Source organism: Metopolophium dirhodum, chromosome 7, assembly GCF_019925205.1.
Source record: "Metopolophium dirhodum isolate CAU chromosome 7, ASM1992520v1, whole genome shotgun sequence".
In the NCBI taxonomy this organism is placed as follows: Eukaryota; Metazoa; Arthropoda; class Insecta; order Hemiptera; family Aphididae; genus Metopolophium; species Metopolophium dirhodum.
In genome coordinates this window covers 1176077-1193631 of record NC_083566.1, presented here as the reverse complement: position 1 = coordinate 1193631, position 17555 = coordinate 1176077, and the positions used below count along the sequence as shown (strand labels likewise).

The 17555-nt window shown below is 35.8% G+C and overlaps 1 protein-coding gene across 2 annotated transcripts in view; it reads right to left on the bottom strand.

Moving 5' to 3' along the window:
• Nucleotides 1-17555, bottom strand: part of LOC132949474 (A disintegrin and metalloproteinase with thrombospondin motifs like) — a 57859-nt gene that overhangs the window by 39562 nt on the left and 742 nt on the right. The gene's annotated exons all lie outside the window — the stretch shown is intronic.

Below are 17555 nucleotides of genomic sequence, written 5' to 3'. Positions count from 1 at the left end.
CATGCACTGTACGCGGATATATGTTTATTCGTTTCCATTCGTTATATTATTATAGATATATTCTCTTCTTGCTGACGCGATAGGTGTAATTATTAATATAATGTTTTATACTCATGTGTTGAAGTGTTGAACACTTTCGCTTTCCGGATGTCGATAAAAACGTATTTTAGTTCGACACATTGACCGATCTGTGGCCCGTTGGTGTGATCGTTACGTTCGGATGTGTTTTATGCATAAAGCTATGCAGTTTTTGGATTATCTGCAGATGTGGTACATATTCGATGGAATTTATATTATGCATGGAGACCGAGATTATTAAGTCAAGACAGTCAAGGGAATTAATTCAAATCTTAAACACATGATAACCTGCAAACGTCTGACGGTTTTAAAAATAATGATTCTTCATAAGTTTGAGATTTTAAAATCGATGCTTTGATCGTGAATAAAACGAAATGTTTACAATACAAAGACAGATACGATATGTCCACGTAAACAACGAATCTTCCGTCACAACATTATGTATTATATAAATATTATAATATTTTAGATCCGAAGCAAGAGCACGTGAAAATATCAGTTTAGTACACTATACGCAATAAGTTTCTAATCTTTCTAATATTCGCATCGTCGTCTAAACGTTACCAACTCTGTTATAATATATTATAATATAACACTCGTCCCAGACGGATAATAAAAATAGAATCCCATTTAAAAAAAGTGGAGAACAATTATTTTGACTGGAGATCGGTAAGGCCATCAAGCTCGTAGCAATACTATTAGCTATAGTATTCCTCACTGCTTCAAAATATCAACTGCAATACTATTCTCCATATATTTTATGCCAGTTGATTTGATTTGATTTTTTTTTTGTCACTTTATATTATAACCTATGAATTTATACATTTTTTTAAAGTAAATTTGCATAATTTTGTTAGATGCGTACACCTGCATGTAAGTTCATTCAAGCGCATCACCATGGTTCGCAAACAAAATGGGACTGGGATAGGAAGACTATAACTTCGAATTAAATATAATATATATTCTTAACTTCTATTACAGTTATTAAAACTTCGATGAAGGTTAAGAAACTCGGAAATCTCGCAAATGCAATAACTGGAATCACTGTAAATATCACAACACAACAATAATAATTATTATGTTACGATGCTTACAGTATATAATGTTTTATTATGATAACACAATATATATTGTGGCAATGATTTTTCTTTCTTAATTTATATGTCACGACAATTCCATACCATATACTTACCATAATGTCGGTGAATATTGATTAAGTATAATATTATACACTAACGGTTAACGGTAATAAATAATGATGTGCAACTATGAAATTTTATAATAATACTGTTACTGTACGGTTTTCGACAAGAAACCGTGGCGTTCCAAATGTGCGCATTACTATAATATTATTTATCTACGTAAAACGATCAGAAATCCTTTACGGTCCCGCGTACTTATACCTTATATGGGTAATACTACTAACACTCGGCAAAGACGTTTCGAAAAGCGTTCGCCTTGTAAGAAAAATCCGTAATTATAAGAACGGGCTGTTGTTATTATTATTAAAGCGTTTCAAATTAAAATATGCTTTTAGTGTCATGTGCGTATATACCTATAATATATATACGGATTTCGTTTTAAAACCGGCTACCACTCTGTGCGCGTGTGCTCGATAAACATAATAATAATATGATGATATGGAAACAATGACTCGTAAAGGACAATGAACAGATAATAGGCACTTTATACATTATACATTATTACACACAATATATAGGCATCGGGTAGGTACTTCATAATTTTTCGAATACACACCATGCCATATAATATAGGATCTTCACACATTAATGCATACACGTTCAAGGGCGCGCGTATAATTATTTCAATTTTTATCATACGGCACACACACCATCTGTGTGACGTAATAGCTATAATACCTAATGATAACATAGTTCAATACCTATATAATTATAATGATCGTATAAACACATAATATTATCTGTCATTTCAAAACTGAAACCCATTATTTTCTAGTATCTGGTGACACGCGTGGCAGACATACGTCACCGTTATATCCGTCCGTAGGACCCGTTAGGAGAATTATTTATGGGTACCTCCTACGCTCACGATTTTTTTTCGTCGGTTCAGTAATGCCTGAACGACAATTTCCTCAAGTTTTTAACAGAAAAACGATCGGTTTGTTCTTCTCTGGGCGTCGTCATACGGCGTTGATATCGTCCATCGCATCACATATTCACATCACACAATGCGCCGCGATACAATAATGAAAAAAAGTATTCTGACTGTTCAATGGGCTTCCGAATCCAACCACGATCGCCGAAAAGTCACATTTGTGGCATAGACGCTGATATTAATACTAATAATACTTGTACGCATGCTCGTCGCCAGCGATTCCATAAGGTAGGCTCAACGAACTCAGCGATACTCACGACCGCGGCGTGAGACCTATTTTACGATCATAATTTAACAATATTATATTATTATATTATTGAAATACTATGTGTACGAATTCGGTAGCCAAAAATCGACGACCGCGTGATGTGTATAGACACATAATATAATAATAATAATAATAATAATAATGTACAGCAGCGACTCCGGTATTCGTATTCGTATACATCCGTCGCCGTCGTCAGTCTGCCGCTGCTGCTGCTGCTGCTGGCACGGCACCAAAACGCAAAAGTGCAAAACCAATACCGCCGTTCGTGTACAGTATAAAACGTACCCATACAATAATAATATTATAAACGACGATCTGCCGACGTTGTATAATATTATTCTCTTGGACGATGTCCAAACCCGCCGACGTGTATTTTTCATTTTTAACACGTTTTATTATCGGGATCCCGTGCGTCCGTCCGCTCGACCTATCATGTCTCCGATGTCTGCAGTTGCTGCAGCAGCCGCGCACGGCGACTTAAACGTTTGTACATAGTACGACGTATACCTACGACACACGCGATATACACACGACACGACTTATAAGTTATAATACACCTATGTATATGTATATGTATAATATTATACACGACGAAATTATGGTTTTCGCGTCGCCGTGCAACGAAGCATCGGCCGACAAATTGCATACCCGCTGCATATGCAGTATGTATAATGTATATGATATTATAATATTATGTAATATATTCTGCAAGTTCGCATGTACAGGGCGATTTGCCCGCACGAAGTCTACTTCAGCCCGCTGTATGATGATATATTATTATTATCATATTATAATCGAATATTTTTTTTTACATTATTGTGGTCCTCCAACGTCCGAAGTTTTTTTGTATTTTTTAATTTTTTTATGCTTTTTTTTGTTTGAGCAGGATGTCCTCCAACACTTTTCCAAATTAAAAATCATAATATTTTAAATGGTTGTTTTCGCGTTTCTTAAAAATTTACATAGCCCGCGATTTGTATAGAGCTAATCATATACTGTATGGAAAAAATGCTAAAACTTTAGACATGACTACAGTATAATAGATAGTAGCTGGTATATGTTATAATCTATAGAAAAGTGTAATGTTAAGTAGGTAATTCGACGATGCACGAGTGAGTGTACGAGAACAAACACTGTGGACACCCTGTATACACATGATCGCCACAATATGTATACGGATTATAGACCTTCATTGGCGTGGGGTTCTTGTGCGTCGTCTCTCATTCCAGACGAAAGCCTGCACCGTAAAAACGACAACGGTGCGGTTATTATATTAATACTCCGCAAATATATAGATAATATAATAATAATACTACGATGAACTAGTTTTCTATGAGTTTTTTGCGAAACCGTTCGATCGTCGGAGCACACAAAAGGTGGTTCGATTTCCATTTCAGACTTTATCGTACACATTAACTATAGGCGGCGTCCCGGTGTCCGTGAGCCCCAATTACAATTTTTCTCCCTTTATATATATTTATGAATAGTAATTTATAAATTACTTAATCACCTCCGGTCTCATTGTATACGTTTTCAGACGATAAATGATTTCATTAGCAGTAACAATAGTGTTGTAGATCTACGCTACTTATATATTATATACATGTGTATATTATATATAGGTATTATGGACCAGCAAAAATTACTACTGCAACAGATGGGAAAATGTGTTTCGTTAGCAAATGGTGAAAATATTATTACCGACTGATTGGTCGTGTTTATCAAAAATAAAAAATGATTTTCAATTTATAGTGATTTATATTCCAAACAATGAAAATCTCTCACCGTTTGACCGCAAACGCTACATTTGATTTTTCGTCTCGACGTAAGAAAATTTTAGACATGCCATTTTACGCGAACACAAAAGTATTGTTTAAATATATCGTTATAAAATTATTATATTGTGAATCGTACATTACAATGAAAATTAACTAAACGTCCAAAAACAAATGACGAACAAATTCTACGTATCATGCCAATCTATTATTGTAGCCACCATCGACAACTACGGCAGGTTTCGTCGTGATTTTAGTATTTTACAATTGAGTTTATTATTTTATTAAATTTTTGCGACTCGATTTTGTGACTCGATGACGATCAGAATCGACGTATTAATTAATTTAAAAATTGGTGAAAAATGTAATAATATTCAAATCGCATATAGGTATATATATTGCGCATTACCCACTTAAACTTTCTAATTAAATCAGTCGGTTTATTCTTACACAAAAATGGATCGCAGAGTTTTACTTTTATTATATTATTATTATATCTCTACTGTAGGTTGTGTAAAACGTGAAAGTTTGTGTGTGTGTGTTTTTTTTTAAGTGTAGTTTGCGGTGTAGATACGTATATAATATAATATTGCATTGGCTACGTACGAAATTCGATAAATTATAATAATATAAATATATGTTTGAATTTTTTTTTAAAACTCTATACTAATTAGTTTATATCCATTATTATTGTGTCAATAAATAAAAAAAAAATAAACGCGTCTTATTGGCAATAGTCGAACCGCAAGAAATCCTCTCGTGATGTAGCCGCTATTATCATCACGAACGAGGCGAATAAATGAACAAAAAAATAACGATTAACGGCCAGTGCGTGAGTACTACCAACGATTACCTATATACATAATATATATATAATGCAGGTACCAGCTATTATGAATACGTGTTGTTATGTGTTGCTTAACGTTTAAATATATTATCAAATTGGTCAAGGAATCGCCGGCGAGGTGATTCGCTCGTCAATTATTATTATATTAAAATGCAAGTATTGCGACGTATATTATCAATCGCTGTATAATCGACTTATAATATTATCATTGGTACATAATATAGTATACGACCAATGTTCATTTTAAAATTGAGAAAATTGAATTTTACACTATTATAACATCGTTACATACATATTGTGACAACGACAGTTGTTTGTTATTAATTAGACTATATACCTATACCTATATAATATTATAAGTTAATCAATAAATTGGAAAGTCAGCAACCCTAAACTTCATGATATAATATAAATATTTGAATGTAATTTTTTTTATTTAATAAAATATAGCTAAAAGAGCCTTCAATTTACCATAATATATAAATTTTAAAAAATATTATAGGAATATCATTAAAACTCCAGGCTGTGAAGCATAGATAATATCATAATTTTTCATTAGAACTAAATGCTATACTGCTATAGTATAGTATAGTACCTATACTAAATATAATAATTTTTATGGTAGGCAAATTAATATGTACAATTTTATAATAACATAATGTTATTAAAAAATTAAATAATTGTTGTAGTAAAAAAAGTTTTAAAATTATGTTCATTCATAAAAGTACCCTGAAAAAATGCACGAGTTGAGTAAGCTTTTAAATAAGATGGAATATTATCTTTAGAAATATTAGTCATATTACACCACGCAAATAGATCCATATGAGTTAAATAGAAGCATAAAAGTATCTATAGAAGTTGTTTTGATTATTTTCATTTAAATAAAAATTTATCGAAGTATTATGTATGACGCGTAAGTGCAGTACAATAGTATTATATAAGTCCTATACAATCATCAATATACCTAGGTATCTTAGCGATTTTTTTCCATACATGCTGCGTCAATTCGAGGTACGAATACAATACGTTATAATATGTAAAAAGTAAAACGTTTTATTTTTTTCGGGAAATTGAATAGGACCTACTACCAATAATAATTTATGTAATAATATCATAATATCATATGTTATGGAGTATGGACACCGCAGTATGAATCTCTGTCAGCGTCGAGTGCGCATTGCTGCAGATCACGTGGCATACAAAAAAACGATGTTGAAATGACATTGTTAAATTTTTTTTTGTACCTCTATATAGATATTTCCTATAGATATAACGCCGCTATCGTATACGATTGGATAATAATGCGATATAATTTCAATCCGCAGACTGCACGTGTGATACGGATAAACGATCTCTCTCCATAATCTAATCGTATCGATACGGCGTGGCGATTGAATTTGGACGGACTACGAAGAGAAATTGACGAAAATGAACGAAAAATCGTGGGGGCAGGACAAAAAAAATAATTGTTTTTCCGACTGATTGAGTGTATACTATGTTTAGCCGTATAGGTGAGGTTTATGATATAAAACACCACCAACAACAACAATAATAATAATAGTATAATAGCGTACCGCCGCACAGAAAGGCTCGAAAAGCGGTGGCGAGACACGAATACGCGTATAGTAACAACTCACGTATTACACTTCAACACGTTGCGGCGACGCCCTTTACGCCGACACTGCACTCACACACCACCACCAGCGGCTCACGAATTCGAAAACCGTATTACACAAACTCCGTGTCGTCAACTTTATCTTTGTGTTGATATAATTTATACACAATACGATTTACAACTACAGCTGCAGCATTACACCGAGCCAGTATATTATAATAATATGTATTTTCGTGTATAAACCTATAATAGGTGGCATATATATATATATATATATGTATATATAAGACGCGATATTATAATTATATTATTATTATTATTATTATTATTATTATATCAGTCGTACACACGAATAATCACAACAATCATGACCGTAATATAATAATGTGGCGCGTGCGTTTTTTTCGTCCGCCGCCGTCCACCTGTTGCTTTCACTCTCTCGCGCCATCGACGCCTTCGCCCGGCTCGACGCGCGCTTATACCTATACGCGAGAAACGTATATATAGTTGTCGACGTTTTTACTTTCTAGCCGCTATATAATAATACAATAACATAATATCGTATTATAGCAGCAGCGTTATAGCTGTCTGGAGGGCACACACGCTTTTGACCATCACGATCGCCTTCAAGGTCGTCCCGCCGCACCGCGATATACATATAGGTATACACACAACACATATGTGTATGTACACACGACGCTGCAGTCATCATACCGCGAATAGAGAAATGTGCGTGGCACTTCCGATTTCGTAACTATAATTTGACCCACGCCGGTGATAGTAAAATTTCTTCTTAGACGACGACGGCCGTTGTTAATATAATATAATATTATATACACTATATATGCGTTATTGTCATCGGTTTCGGGGGCGTCCGCTAGCGAGGAAAAACCCACGGTGGAAAACCCGTCACCCCCATATCGACCGCCGTGCAGAACTGCCCGAGACGCGCTTCTCGGACATTGTTATAATATCTGAAAACCATCGCAGCAAACCGGTCGGTCTCGTCGTGTCCGGATATTGTTATAAGACGTATATATACACGCGTGTTTATGCGCGTTTACATAATATACCTATTATTTTTTTCTCTTGTCCTTCTGATGCAAGTCGTTCGTTTTTCTCTCTGCGGCGAATAAATTATATTATAATATAATGTAGCTGCAGCAGCAAGCCGTTTCATTGTATAGTCTCACCGCCCCGCTGAAGTCTGGGGCTACAGCCAGCCCCGGCCCCCGAGTTAATATTATGAAGAACGTGTTTATCATAAGAGTTCGCGAGTTGTGACGATCGAACACGTGGCACGGAAACACGGTTTTAGCTGCATCAACTGTTTTACGTATAACTATTTTACGTATAACGTATATAACTGCTCGGTCATAAATTCAGATTTTGATGTAGCAAATTAAATACCATCTCCCAAATATATATCAGCCGTTCTATAGGACCTACGACCATATTTACCGACTAAGTTAAGACTTTGAAAAGTACCAACAATCACCTGTACACCTGTACTCTTATAATATTCAATCGTGTGTAATAATATTGTTCTCTCTTTGTTTGGCGGCTTCGGTCATCTGCAAAGCTCTCGTCTAGTCCAGAAGAACGAGTGTAGAATCTTGCAAAGAGCCATCAACAATCGATCATCAGCAATCGATCACTTTTCGTACAGATTCTGTAGTGTATAGGAACCAACAGGGGAAGAAGACTCGTCGTCGTCATGCGCAATGAGAACGTTGTGGCGCGCAATTTTTACGGCGAAACGGAGATTTCGACGAACGTAGAAATTCGCATACGCAGCAAATACTCAAAACTGGATTTGTTGATAATCGAAAAAAAACAAACTGAAACGGCAACCGGTAATGAAAACTGGAATACAGTTTATTCCAGTTTCAAAGTTCAGACGACACTTCATTATTTGATTGGTGATTGTTTTTTTTTTTTTATCACTTTAAAGAGAAAATATCATAGTATAAGTATAGCGGTTGAAATCGAAATCCGCATGGTTGAAACTGTATATATACCTCTATTATGTGTCGTCACCACTGCAGTCGATATTATTATATCACTGCACGTTCTCTACAGCGTATACGCACGCGCGGTACGATTCGCGACCATAAATGTGTACAACATATAGGTACCATGCACCGCGGACGCATGTACAGTTTGTCGCTTGTACAGGGTGTCCAGTGTCCCGCGAGAAAGCGCATAACCGGCACCATTTTAGTCTATACATATAATATAATATTATTATAGTGATCTATATAATATTATATGTGCATAGTTCGCGGTGAAAAACGCCTTTCAACTCGTGCAAGTGCTGTACGGTAAACATAATAATAATTATTATTATTGATGCACGTTCGTTTTGATCACTAGGTATACGATTGAGTAAATTAATAAGTAAAATAATATTATATTGTATACTATACTATTATTATAATACTATATCGTTTTCGACGAGGATCGCGCACTGTTGTTGGAGATGATAATATTTTGCGCGTCGCGCCTGCAGCCAGAACGGTTCACGAACGTTATAATATTATTACGCAATACGTAAAATGCTCCTATCGAATCGCTTCGTTGGACTTTGGATGTTTAGTATAAATAATATGCACAAGTGCAGTTTTGCGTTTCTCGCGTCGCGCGGCGTTCCGGCGGTGGCCGAGGTGAAAGCCACGCGCGCGGGGACTGAAATCTGTCTGTAAAACCTTAAAATGCGTGTGAATATAATACAATCAAGACAATGAGCATTATAATCAGACACTCATCGCATATTATCTCGTCGAATGTTAGTATATTTCAGTTCTCGTCCGCAAGCGTCTGCGATCTCTCACTGCGACGCCACCGTGTACAAGTCTCTATTTCGCAGATGGAAAATATGTAGCGAAATATGAAAGAGTGCTAGTTGTAATTATACGCAACAATAATATGATATCCGGTGGTGTTATCTATAGCGACCGCACTAGTGATTTTTTTTCATCCAATAATACCTAATGACCGTCTTATAGCATAATATTATAATTTAGCAATATAATGGATTATGTTATTATAAATAAACTCATTAATATCGATAAACAAAATGAAACAATAAATTCGCAGCTAGCCCAAACGGGGTGGAATCGATATAAATATAATCGATAATAATATGTCAAATTCGTCATTTTGTTTCTGCGGTCCGACGGACTCATTGTCATTTGTCATCGTATATAATATTATAATATATTTATGGTTTTCTTCTACTGTACACGCACGGTGGCGGCGGTCATAGTCGAAACGTTGTGCGCGCGCTTAATTTTTTACGGTCCCAACTGCATATTATATATATTACTATGCACATTGCACATACCATCACTGCAGAATATTCAGGATATAATTATTTTATTAACTGCAACTTGTACAATATACGTTGCATACTTACAATAATATTCGTTCTATTTAGTAATCCCAGGTAGGTAATCACAAAGACTTATTATCTGCGAGTACAGCACGCATACACGTTATGGAGGAAAGCTCACGAAAATCACAAATTCAGGTGGACGACGACCAGTGTGACGAAATCCGACACAGTCGAGTCGATTCGCAGGACAAGCCGAATATCCGTCGTATATTGTTGATGTAACTGCAGCTGAAAGTTTATATGTTGTATACGTACAGTAGACGCATTTAGGCTCGATAGTACCTATATGTATAATATATTATCGTGTTTAGTGGTCCGACGTGGGGGTACCATACGCGTCTCATGGGCCGCGAGGTCGGCGGTCCATTTTCGCTTTGCGTACAACACAAATCTATCCGCGAAATGCAATATTATTACTGTATCATTATATTATCGCTGTTGTTAATATTCCGCTCCTCGGCAGACAATACAAAGGATATCGTATTATGAACCGTGAAACGCCATATAGCTCCTGGCAGCAGTCGCGCCGGCCTAAGGTCGTTTCCTACAAGGACAAGGTGGCCACAGACCTTTCGCACAACGCGCGTATCTATATACAATGTACCTACAGCCATTCTTACGCAAGATACGGCTATTAATTGCCCGGTAATTATATCGGTACACAAGCTACCGGGCGAGTTCGCACACAATATTATTGTTGTACACAACTGCGGGGCACCCGTCGTTGTATTGCAGTACATTGTTCGGCTTTCGTCGGCGAGGTTAAACGGACGTAAACGAACAGGGAAAATAAAAAAATAATAAACCGTTCCCCTCGACCGAAAATGCCGATACAACACTGACCCTTACAACGTTACACAACACTACAACAGTATCTATATGGATCATGCATACGTATGCGTATTATATTAAAATATATTTATGACTAGGTATGCCTATTATCAATGGATGTTTTTATAACTTTTAATAAACGTGAGATATGACGTATATGCGACACATCACAATGCGTTTTTTGTAGTATATTAAATTCGCCAACACAATAGGTAGAATGTTGTTTATGCGCCAAACGATGACAGTTCGGAAGAAAACGAAAATCGTAATGATGCGCTAATATTATAAACATGAGCATAGGAAAACAAAATGTACGCATATCATATGTGCATTTGACCGTCAGCTGGTTATTATTTAACGCGATGATTATAGTCTGTTGGAAACGGCCGCAGAACCAGTTGTCTGGCGTCAGATAATAGTATATAATTTTTTTATAAATTGTATTAGAAAGTACCTCTACCCGTAAAAAATATGATTTTTCGAACAACCATAATTATTTATTATTGTTTTACGCTCGGCTGTTACATATTATCATACAGACCTATATATTAATGATCGGTCCGAAAAAATTGGTACTATGATGTGAACGATTTGATCCGCGAAAACCCCATTTGTCGTATTGGGTTGAGACGGCATAACAAAATATATAGGTAAACAAAGTGTTTATTATACCATATATAGTGATACATATTTTGCTTTTATCACGAACCAACGATTATCCGTAGACGGTCACGGAATTTGTAGTAAATTCGATTTCGGGTTTTTTTTCTCCAATATAATATTATTAGTATGACAGAATTGTTTTGCTTTTTGTCTGTACAATTTTTAAACTATTCACTTTTTTTATATACAAGTATAAAAGTTTTTAAACAATTCTAACGTTTCAGATATCAATATTGAACGTTGAGAATAATAATTGGGTCTTAATAATGAATTATTTATGAGCAATTAAAAGTTTGGAGTTTTGGACGAGCGGAACGGAAAACTAAAACTCTGTAGCGGTGTATCGCGGTGTACACTCTATGATAGCATACGAATACTCATCTCAATTCTCAGAAGATTGTTCGTCTTCCGAGTATAGTTTTATAAATAATGATTGACGGTCAAAAAAAAAAATGTATCAAAAAGTAAAATAAGTAAAAAAAAAAAATCCCGAAATCCAGTTGGCTTATTATATTATGTTTGTAGACTGCAAATCAAGATAAAAAAAAATCTATCGCTGTGTAACGGGCCGTGTAATATTTGATCGTACACTAACTATTATTGTCTGAAGTTCGATGTAAATATTACAATGTATAATATAACAATATAGTATAGCTGCAGTAAATAATTATAATTTTGATTTTTTTTGTGTTTGATATTGTGAGAAATGAGAATAATGATCGAGTGGTTGGTTGCCAACCACTATATAATATTAGTTTCGTCATAAAAAATATTATTTGTATTAAAAAATTTAAAAAAAAAACATAAAAAACGATTGCATCGTTCGACATCCGCGCCGATATCCGTCTGTGTGCATAACAGCCGCCGACCCGTAACCTGCGCGACTGCACTGCGGGCTGTCTCTGGCGCGGTCACAAGAGTGAAAATAACAATACAAATAACATTATTATGAAGTAATACAGGTCCACCAGTGTACAATGTTATTATTATTATTATTTGTTATTGTTAGAAACCACCGCCGCCGCCGCTGGACACCATCGCGGTTGACACACATTGTTGTTAAACCGTACCTTAAACCCACACCCGCGACGTCGGCGGTGGCGCAAACAACTTTTTTGTCCACTGTATATATTATATCCTCGCCAAAGCTCACGACACGGTGGATTTTGCATAATAAGTAGATTACACCACCACGGTGTATTATAATTATTGGCGATAAATTCAGAGTAAGTGTTGCACCGAAGATCTACGCTTGACCCATCCAGACTACATATTAATATATTATAATTAATAATATTATAAAATGTGATTGTATTGAACACAGCTCGTTATTCAAAAATTATAAAGTGTAAATTTGTTAATGTTTACTATACGAAAAAAAAAACAGTAATTCAACATCTGTGTATCGACCTTATTGACGTCACCCTCATAAGTCATCACTTATATAAATTGTCGGTAAACCCTGAACTTTCTACTTAATATATCAAATATTTAAATTTGAAGCAGTATCCATACTGTTCTTAGTGGTAAGCACTTGCACGTTAACTTACATTTTTGTTTTATTTCAATGAATTACCATTAAAACGATTGTACTCACCCAGTAGTTTTAAATTTTAAGTAGATAGTATGTGCAATGTGAAAAATAGTACCTTTAAACAATTAACAGAGTAACGTGACAAAATACATTTTAAAAGGTTCACTGCGTTGTCTGCAGTTTTAACACGGCGCGTGCCACGGACATCACGATGTAATAATAATATAACGCTATATAATAATTAGAGCGCTGATTTTAATGCTCTATAAAATATGACAAATGCCATTTCAAAACTGTGTTTAATAACGCAATAGAAAAATAACGAAATGCTGAAAAATAGATTCAAAATAAAAGTTTTATATTCTTGCTCTTAACACAGACTATACCCGTCATGTGTTACGATGGAAATGTTATGTTAAGTAAGGAGTGAACCGTATAAATAGATATGTAAGAATAATTGAAAAATTTCCGGAAACGTGAAAAAATCATACAAAAGTAGTTTGAGTTTGTCTTGCTGCAGTTTAAAACGTGTAGCGCAGTGCAACGAGTTTATGTAGGGATTCAAATATATATTCAATAGTTTGGGTTGTAAGTTGTAACGGTGATCACAACCCAAGGTAAGATATATTATAATATTATTCGACAATGTATTACATACTACCACACCGTAGGTAGGTATATTATAATATTATACGTCACTGTATTACTCCGTTTTCGGCGTTTACGACTCGCGCGGGATTGATACATACGGCCCCCGTAGCAGCAACAGATCACATAACTCCGCTGTCGATCCGGGTAAATGCGCTAGACAAACTAACCTTTGGTTTTGGCGGCGTAACACTCGAGTGACCGCCGGGAGGATATTCGGTATTTATCCGCGGCGGCAGCGGTCTAAGGTTGGCTAGGTATTTGGGTTGTAAATTACGACAGCGTTCGGCTCTATGCAGTCGACAATCCTTCGCGACAAATATATATATATATATATTTATATGTATATATATAAATATTTGATGTATATATATATATATACATAGATAATTGTGCGTGTGTAGGTAACGGGCCGGGGCCGCTCTCGTTAAGTCCAAGCGACGACTGCGTGCACTGATATATATCATAATATTATACAATGGCAATAATGATAATAATAATAATCGCATTGTGTAATCGCATAATCATTACATCCGCCGCTGTCACGTAGTCTGACGTCGACGGTAATAATATTTTAAGCGTTCGTCGGGATTGCTATATTATAATATTATAATTATTTTGATTTGACAGTATAAAAGCTATATAGTATGATACATATACATATTATAATGTATTTTTCGTGTGTGATTTTTACATCAGTTTCCGAGGACAGTGCCAGGGACGGAACACGGTTCTGCCGTTTTGTAATCGAGAGTTGTAATAAGCCAAACGAAGTATAAGAAACTAATTTCAAAAAATTTTTTTAGAAAAAAAATTTAAAAATATTGCACGCTAACCGTGGATATCCGTTTTGCACAGTATCCACAATCCTACAATACAGTTTAATATTATTATGAACGCGCATGTATTTTTTATTATATGTATTATATACGATATACAATAACCGCAACGAGCATAATGATCTTGCGCGGCTGCAAACGTAAATTACATGTATAATATTCCATAGCTTTAAAAGTATAATAATAATGGTAATGGATTTTACATGGTGTGTCAAAACTGCAGTTGGCCCGGTACATGCGTATATTTTTAATGTATATAGACATATCGATAATAATTTATATAGACATGGGCATTATATATATATATATATAAATGGATATTATATATTATTTTTCGATTATTTCTCAGACACAATAATGACGCGTGTATATATACCATATACTTCAATAACCGGCGACCAAACAATTATCGCACAATAATTCGTCGGACACTACACCAATTCCATTGCGAAATCGGTAGCGCACGGCAATTTCAAAGAATGCCTGTGTGTACCTACCTCTATATTAATATGTCCACTGCAGTCCGATTACATTATTTGGATCAAGGTGAACGGTCGTCGTCGTGATCGCTCACCAGGGCTCCCCTCCCTCGAGAAACCTTACCCCCCGTCCGTTATTACGGACCTAAAATATAATAATATTTTGCACACACTTCCACGCGGGGACTTCCTGCATCGAGAGTTGCGACATTTTCGGACACGGCGACGTAGAACGAACGGTTTTTTTTTTAAATTGTATCTACCTATGCTCTTGCAGCGATTTCATAACGCGCCCGCTACCGACGCCGTTCGCTTTTTTACATAAGCCCGAAATTATAATGATAATAATAATGCAATATATAATATATATTTGTGCGTAATACGGTGTGCGACTCAATGCGGATGACCGCGAATGACGCCGATCAACCGTTAAAACTACGACGCGACGGTGATTATGTACGATCCGCATTTTATTTTGTACATAGAAATATATAGGTAGGTAGGTATAGGTACCTATAATGCATAAAATGAACTATTTGCTTTTTTTCTACTCGTTTGTTTTTTTGTTCGAGGAAACGACGTTCGCGCGTGTAGTAAATTCGAACGATATACTAATATAATGTGTTCACCTAAAACCTTCGTTTATATTATTATTATTATCATTACAATTCCGTTTTATACTTTCCCCTCGGTGCGCGACGGTGGCTTAAACGCGCATTAAAGCAACAACAACTGCAGTTCGGTGGAGATAATTAAATTTGTGTCCGATCCGATTTCGATATACCTACCGAACACGAACGTATACACAATATGCGAATTTCCCGATAAGACGTTTTCACCGGCCGTTTTCGTGTGTTTGAAGTAAACCTATATATATGCTACGTGTGTGTATATATATATATGGCATAATATGCAAATGTTATAATTGTCGTACGCGTGTATAATACGAGTCACGTGAAATTCGACCCACCGACAAAAGATCCGAGTGCCAGTTTTGATGGTCACTATTATCAATGCTATATTCTGGTCCGGAAAATTCTGTTGCCGACTACGTCGTAGCTCGAAGTGGCGAACCCTGCAGAGACTCGCCAGCGAATCGTCCCAGAACCAGTTTTTTCCGCGTTTTACCGCGGTGATGAATAATCACAGTAGGTAAAACAGCGAAGTCCTTAAATGTTTCAAACTGAAAACGAACCAACGGCTGGCGACCACGCCGAATTGTGTACATATAGGTTCATTATAATAATACAACAATATTGTTATATATTATATCGTCGAGAGATTAGACTTAAACGTGCGTAACTGAAATTAATGACAAACTGCAGCGGCGATGGTTCCACACGCGGTGGCGACGTTTTCAGTTGTCATTATTCTTTTTTTATTGAGCGGCACTCGTGGCATTATCGTTTTTAGTAGTCGTTACGAAATATTATTATTTATTATTTTTTTACCAAATACAAATATGATTTCTCCGCTTTGTCCGACCACAATGACCGTTGATACATTTTCTCCCACACTGTATATTTCTCCCGTACACATTATTATTTCCTTGTTCGCCCACCATGTTTACTTTCTTCCGAATGGTTTTGTCGACGCGTATAACAGTCTATAGGTACCTAATACCTATATATATTGGCACACACACCGGACGCCGGAGTAAGTTATTTAATATTTTCGATGTTTATCTTATGGTATTATTACTATCACTGGTCATTAATGTGTTGTATACTAACAGCAAAAACAATTATCCATCACCCGACGTGGTTTTCCGTACTTTTGCTAAAATTTTAAGGATTACGATGGTTTGAACTTAGTGAATTTATAGCTCCACTATTACATATTGGATCAACAATATGTTCGGAGTATGGTTTACCGATTTTACGCCATCTTGACATCCCTTCAAAATTCAAATAACGTTTATCACTGTGTCTCGATGATTTTCGAAATCCCTATACAGGTTCAATACGCGTATTTATTCACTAAGAGCCAAAAAACGATTCTCGTAAAACGTCAAAACATAATTTATCAGCACAGATCCCGCGTATATACCTCGGCAGGCTGATTAGGTCCTACATATAAATGTCATTATAATATTATACGACATGTACGTTTCCGAGGGCCCGGAGGTTGCAGGAAAAAGTCGTGTGCAAGATGAGCGACCGCGTTGCTTGTCGGGCGGCGCTTACGTATATATACCGTGTACACGTGTAAATTCACTTTCATATTTCACGTACGGGGAAAAAAAACATTGCGCGCGCCTTTCTATAATATACGTTCGAAACAACAACTTTTGCGCCACACAGTCGTTACGTAAAACTCGTCTGAAAACTAGTATAATATGTACGTCGTATAATATTATATTGCGATCGGTTTCGATTTCGCTCGAAATCCGTACAGACCATATCACAAACATAATAGTATATAGGTAGTATATACCAAATGGTA